The following is a 6,282-nucleotide window of genomic DNA, read 5'->3' on the forward strand; positions in this document are numbered from 1 at the left end:
GCAGAAGCATTCTTTCAGAAACTTTAAAATGAGGTAAATAACAAAGAAGGCATATTTGTGTCCCTGTATATTTGAAAGTACTTTTTAAAAGCTGTCCAACCAATGTAACTAACACATTAATATCTGGCACTGCTGAAATGAAAAATTAATGCAAACATGGAAATATTTGACATCGCTTTTTATCATCAGGTTCTCTTTGGTTGTGTATATGTTTGCGTGCGTATGTGTGTGCAAGAATTAATCTTGTTTGTATGTCATCATTTTGTTGGGGCCTACTAGATTTTAAGCAACCAACAATAAGCAATATTTCTTTTAAACCATTGCTATCATATAGACATTTTGCCATACATTTCAACCATCTCGAAGGTTTCGTGAAACTAGGCTTACCTCGAGTGCTGGAGGTCATTAGTTCGATCCGTGACCGGATAAAACCATATATTTCAAAAGAGCTGCTTTTTCGCCAAACAAGCGGTATTTAAAAAAAGACTTAACGACTGCTTATTAGGATAACGTGGCTTAGTAGAGTATTGGTGTCATATTTTGCTACTACCTTGTGAGCACGGTATGTATCACTTAACGCTTTTGAGTATTATTAACTTCTAAAAGCACAGCAAACTAAGGGAAGGGATTCTTTAGAAAGTACTGTTTAAAATATTCTTGCTATATACAAATTAATAGACAAACAACGAAAACACTATTCACCAGAGACCAACCAACTAGGATGTAAGCAACTATATGACACCGTATGACCTTCAACAAGGAACAAACCCTAATCAAATAGCAAGTTATAATACGCTGACATGACAAAATTTAAAACAAAACAAACAAGAAAACTAACAACCTGATTTATGATAAAACAATAAATAAAAAATATGACAGACAGCAAGAAACGCGGAATAACAGTCTCCTGACTTCGGAGAGGCACACACAGAATGTTGTGGGAAAAAAACATGTGTGCGAGTGATCAATCATCCTACAAATCTAGGTTTTTTTTTCAACGTAATTTCATCACTTTTCTTGCTATTTTGTGCATAACACATGACGAAAATAATTGGGAAAGTGTATGAAAAATTTATGCAAGTAAAACAATGTCAATAGTAAAAACTATATAGACAATGCAAATTAAAAAGTCTGTACAGTAGTGGGTTCTCGGGCCATCATGATAGTACCTAGGATATCCTGCCATACGACACATAACATTGCCATCATTTATATCAAAATCGTCGTCACATACTGTACCCCATACACCATTTATATTTAATTCTATAGTTCCTTCATATGGACCACTTCCTCCAACAAGTCTTACATCTAAATAATGTAATGAAATGCAAATAAAAGTGATGTTGTTATTTAAGTTAAAACAGATAAAAAAAAACATATAAATCTACGGTCAATACAATGAAAAAGCCGTTTCTATTGTATTAAATACTTAAAAACAATGACTTTTTAATGAGATTAATATGTTATATATGGACCTGATTTAAAGATATGAACCGAGACGAAGTCGAGATCGATATCACTGTATCAGGTCCATATATAACATATTGAGCGAGTTAAAAGTCCTTTATTGTTATATTACATATGTCATGTATGTAGTGATTTTTCTTATTTGTTATTTGTTTTTTTTTTAGAAGTAAATGTTCGGATTTCGTTTTTTTTTTTAAGTTTTTAAGTTTGAAAATGATATTTACTCGATGTTACTATTTTTAGAACTGATATTGTCCCGATGTTACTATTTTTAGTAACATGGAGTCAATATCATTAAAAAAATAGTAAAGTCGAGTCAATATGTCAAAATAGTGAAATTAATACATACTATATATTTGGAAACACGTGACCAAAGAAACCAATGAGAAACAAGATAAATCAAAACAAATATAATATTTATAATTTCATAACACATTATTTAATGATATGTTTTACATTGTACACAAGATAGAAAAGATTGATCGATGGCATCAATTATGCTTTTCTTGCCTAAGGCATTTCCGTATAAACTAAATTACAATTACAATATTCAGTTTACCTAAAATGGTTTTATTTACGGTCCGTTTGGATCAAATATCCTATTCATTGGAAAAGACAGTATTAAAAGAAGCAAAACCTCTAATTAAAAAACTACGAAATAATTAATCTATCAAAGTATCAAACTGTCACATATTTTTGGTTTGCGATCTATTTTTGCTCGCGGCATTCATGGTAAAGGTCGATATAGAAAAGCGTTCAAATGCAATTGATTCAGTAAGCCTTATTTTAGTTTTATAAACATGGTTATTGGCATTACGAAGACAACCCGAACTGACAATGTGTTTCGTTTGACTAACGTCACGGATATTTGTGTTCAGTTCGGATCTTCATAAAATTACTAGTTCATCCTTTTCCTTGACAACTGATATCTTGTAAACATTACCTTGTACTGTTTGCTCCCTTTGATTTCCTTTAAAAGAAAGGTTATAACATGTCATGACGTGATTATTAGCGAAGTATTTTTTATTATATTTGGATATGGGGAATAATAATAATAATAATAATAATAATAATAATAATAATAATAAAAATAATAACAATAAATACAATGATAATGATGATAATAATAATAATAATGATAATAATATAATGAGAAGGAGCAGGATGTTAAAACATAAAATCATGTTGCTTTTGAAGGCAATTTGATATCCTTTCTTGTATTCATTGAATAAATACTCAAAATTTGCCAAAATCTGCTAAAATTGCGTATTGAACTATCTTGTTGCCTGAATAATTATGTGATCTGTTTATAAAAGCCATAAAATTGTTAAACCCTTTAAAAAGTACACACATAGAGCTATGATACTGTGAATTTTAGCAAAGATTTCACGACTTTTTTAAAGGTCTTTTAATTGACTGTATCTCTGAAAGTATAAATACTACATTTATCATTTTTTTTTTCATATACAAGTGGAATTCAACGACTTCTACTTGTAAATGCATACAGAATTTCAGAGATATCGCCAAGTTACGTTTACTTTGCGAATCATTTAGCCAAATAAATCAATTCAAATTTATCTTTAACATGGTTCCTTGTTTTACGATTAAAGACCAAAAAAAAAAAAAAAAACGTGTAAAATTCTATACGCTATCAAACAGAGAAAAATTAAACTTGACACAACTTTACGCAACTGCTGCCTTCAATCATGAGTGTAACTTGAACTCCATGTGAAAATCTTGTTCAACTCAAAAGAAAAAGGTATGATGAGACCACTTTTTTTACTCCTTGAATTCTAAAATCAAATAATAAAAATAAATCTACCAAATATCATCTGTCAGCATCACTGATGAGTCCTTTGTAGACGAAAGGCGCGTCTGGCGTAAAAATTATAAGCCTGTTATCTTTAATTCGGTTTTTTAGATCTTCATAAGACAGTTGGTTGACATCAATATTTATATTTTGGATTTTCTTTTTAGGATTGGCATTAGGGCTTCAAACTTCTTACATTTAGTGCAAAACAGCAAAAACAGCCAAAATCACCACATGTTGATATATTGTCATTAATATTTAGATATGAGCTCCAGTTTTGCTTAAAACGATGTGTTGCTACAAAATGATTTAACAAGGATGTTAATGTGCGTAAAAAATATTTTTGGGTAAAGCTGTTTTCCCGTATATATTTTTACCAAAAATATGTTTGAAATGACCATTTTAGGTCAAATACATAATTTTTTGCATGTTTATGACGTCAAATGACACCGCAAGTAACCTTTCTTCATTAAAATTTCCAGATTATATTAAACTGTTCATTTACCAATATAATTAAAATGAATTTTAAGGGTTGGCATAAGTTTACTTTTTTTTGCAATTTCAGGGACCAAATAGTAACTCTTTTCATACCAACTCCTTTACGGGGTTTGTGTTGCTCAGTCTTTAGTTTTCTATATCATGCTATGTGAATTGGTTTGTCTTTAAAATCGATAAAGCATTTAGAGCACTTTAACGTTACGACACATTCAAATTAGTTTCCATGTTTTCCATCGTAAATCACGAATAGCTGCAGGTGTAAATGTTATTGACTAAATTATTCGTAATCGTTTACGTGATGTAAATTTGAAATCAAGGTAACATAAGAGTCATCTAAAGTTTCGTTCGGGGAAATGCCGTCAACATATGTGGTGGAATGCACGTCAATTGGGTAACGTTTGCTTCTTAGATAAGTCAATAATATTCATTCTTAAATTTAATGATGGTCGCATCCGTATTTATCGTCTTCGTTATTTCGAAGTAAACATAGGGGAACTAAAGTTTGATCGAGGACTTGTCATGATTTAGACAGAAGAACCCATCTTTACAAACGGTAGTTTGATCTCACAGCGATACATTGATGTGATTTTGATGCTGCGTGTTTTTTCAATTTTACAACGGATTGGTCAGAGATCAATATTTCAAGTAAATAAAACAAGACGTCATCGAGCAGGGATTGTGAACGACTTTATTAGATCTTACAATATGAATAAAATAGAATGTTCGGGAATTTCTCCCGATCCTGACCCTATCGAACATTTATTTTACGAAAAAGGCCGTAGAACATATCATGATAACACACAATGACCTCTACAAGATAATACTAATCGCTTTATAGAGAAACGACAAAGCATTAAACAGGAAGATATCGATGATGTATTCGCAGTATGAGAAAAAGTCAAAAGTACTATTGCTACATGTAGGTGTGTAGATACTGAATATTGGTTGTATAAACAAATTGTTTAGCAGATGTTGTGAAACGTACATTTGGCCTAAGTGCGGTTCTGAATACAAATGTAACACAGCGAAATTTACCAAATTGAAAATGAGGAACCACACTCTTCTTCATTATTCTGTTTTGTTTACCTCGTTAAATAGTATCAGTTCGTTGTAGTCAAATTCAAAATATGTATTGCTTAACTACCTTAAGTAGTATACTAAATATACTAAGATCCTACAAATAACGACATCATGTCCACAGGGTGTCCGCTTGTAGAAATTGTTCATTGATAAACCGGCTATAGAGTTAAGAATCAGGAAGTAAAACTGTAAGCTTTAAATGATACCCCTGCTTAATAATTTTGTTAAAAGTATTATAATGAGCGATGAATCTGAACACGCATCACACGGTAAGGCATGTTCACACGAAAATATGGTACGAAGTTGAAGAGCATTGCGGACCCACAATTCCGAAACGTATGCGATTAATCTTAACACGCATCATACGGAGAAGCATGCTGACATGACACCTGATAACAAAATTCAGGAAGATCTTATTTTTAGTTCCATAGAAACATGCAAAGAAAAATTCATACATGGCAGAACAAATTATGTGTTAGAATATATAAGTATGATAAGTTGATGATCGATGAATTTCAAACTGCATTACTCGGTATATCATACTGGTCCGTGTATATTTGCGTCTATTCGTTTTTCATTTTGAAATATCAAAAACAAAAAACAATCAAAGCGCGAAAGCGCTGTAAAGGCAGTTAATTACAGGTTGTGTGTATTTTAAGTCCAGTTACATCATTATCTTGCATAGTACAGTGTACTTATCAGAGGTGGCTTTCAGTATTTAAGATTTAGAGTTCTCTAATGATATTGAACAAGTTTTATGAATGTCATATTCTGAGCACTATATGAAGGCGATTGTTCTCACTTGTTTATGAACTAGTGAAGTATGTCCAGTTTGTACCTTTTTTATCTATGTTTATAGTCAAATACTGTTTAAAATAGTTAGGCATTTTCATTTTAGTAATAAGTAAATGTTATCAACTGTATTTTATTCAACTTTGCAAATGTGGTTTGTTACTGGTAAGTATGGATGATAGTTGTTTCACTGGCAATCATAACACATCTCCTTATTTATATAATGATCTATATTCAACGACCTCAGGTACAAAAAAAATGTATGTAACTAAACTATGATGGGAAATCTTTGACTTCTTTCTTTTATATAAACTTTTGATTTGGTACCATAGAACTATGTAGAATAAATGTACATTGCAACATGTCAACTCTTTCAATGACAATACTTTTTTTAGAAACTATAACTCCAAGCAAAATTATATTTCCAAGTATAAAGTAATTTATGAATGAAAAAAGGAGTTCTTAATTAAGAAATAAACTGATTCGCTGAGCGCAGCTGGATACACCCGCAGAGGTCCGACCCTGAACAGTTGGGGCAAAAATGGACACAATATTCAAGCTTGATACAGGTCTGAATTTGGATTGTAATTAAATATTTGACATATTATAGTTTCTGAATAAATGTAGTCTAAGGA

The sequence above is a fragment of the Mytilus californianus genome, unplaced genomic scaffold (assembly GCF_021869535.1).
Source record: "Mytilus californianus isolate M0D057914Y unplaced genomic scaffold, xbMytCali1.0.p SCAF_5, whole genome shotgun sequence".
Classification (NCBI taxonomy): Eukaryota; Metazoa; Mollusca; class Bivalvia; order Mytilida; family Mytilidae; genus Mytilus; species Mytilus californianus.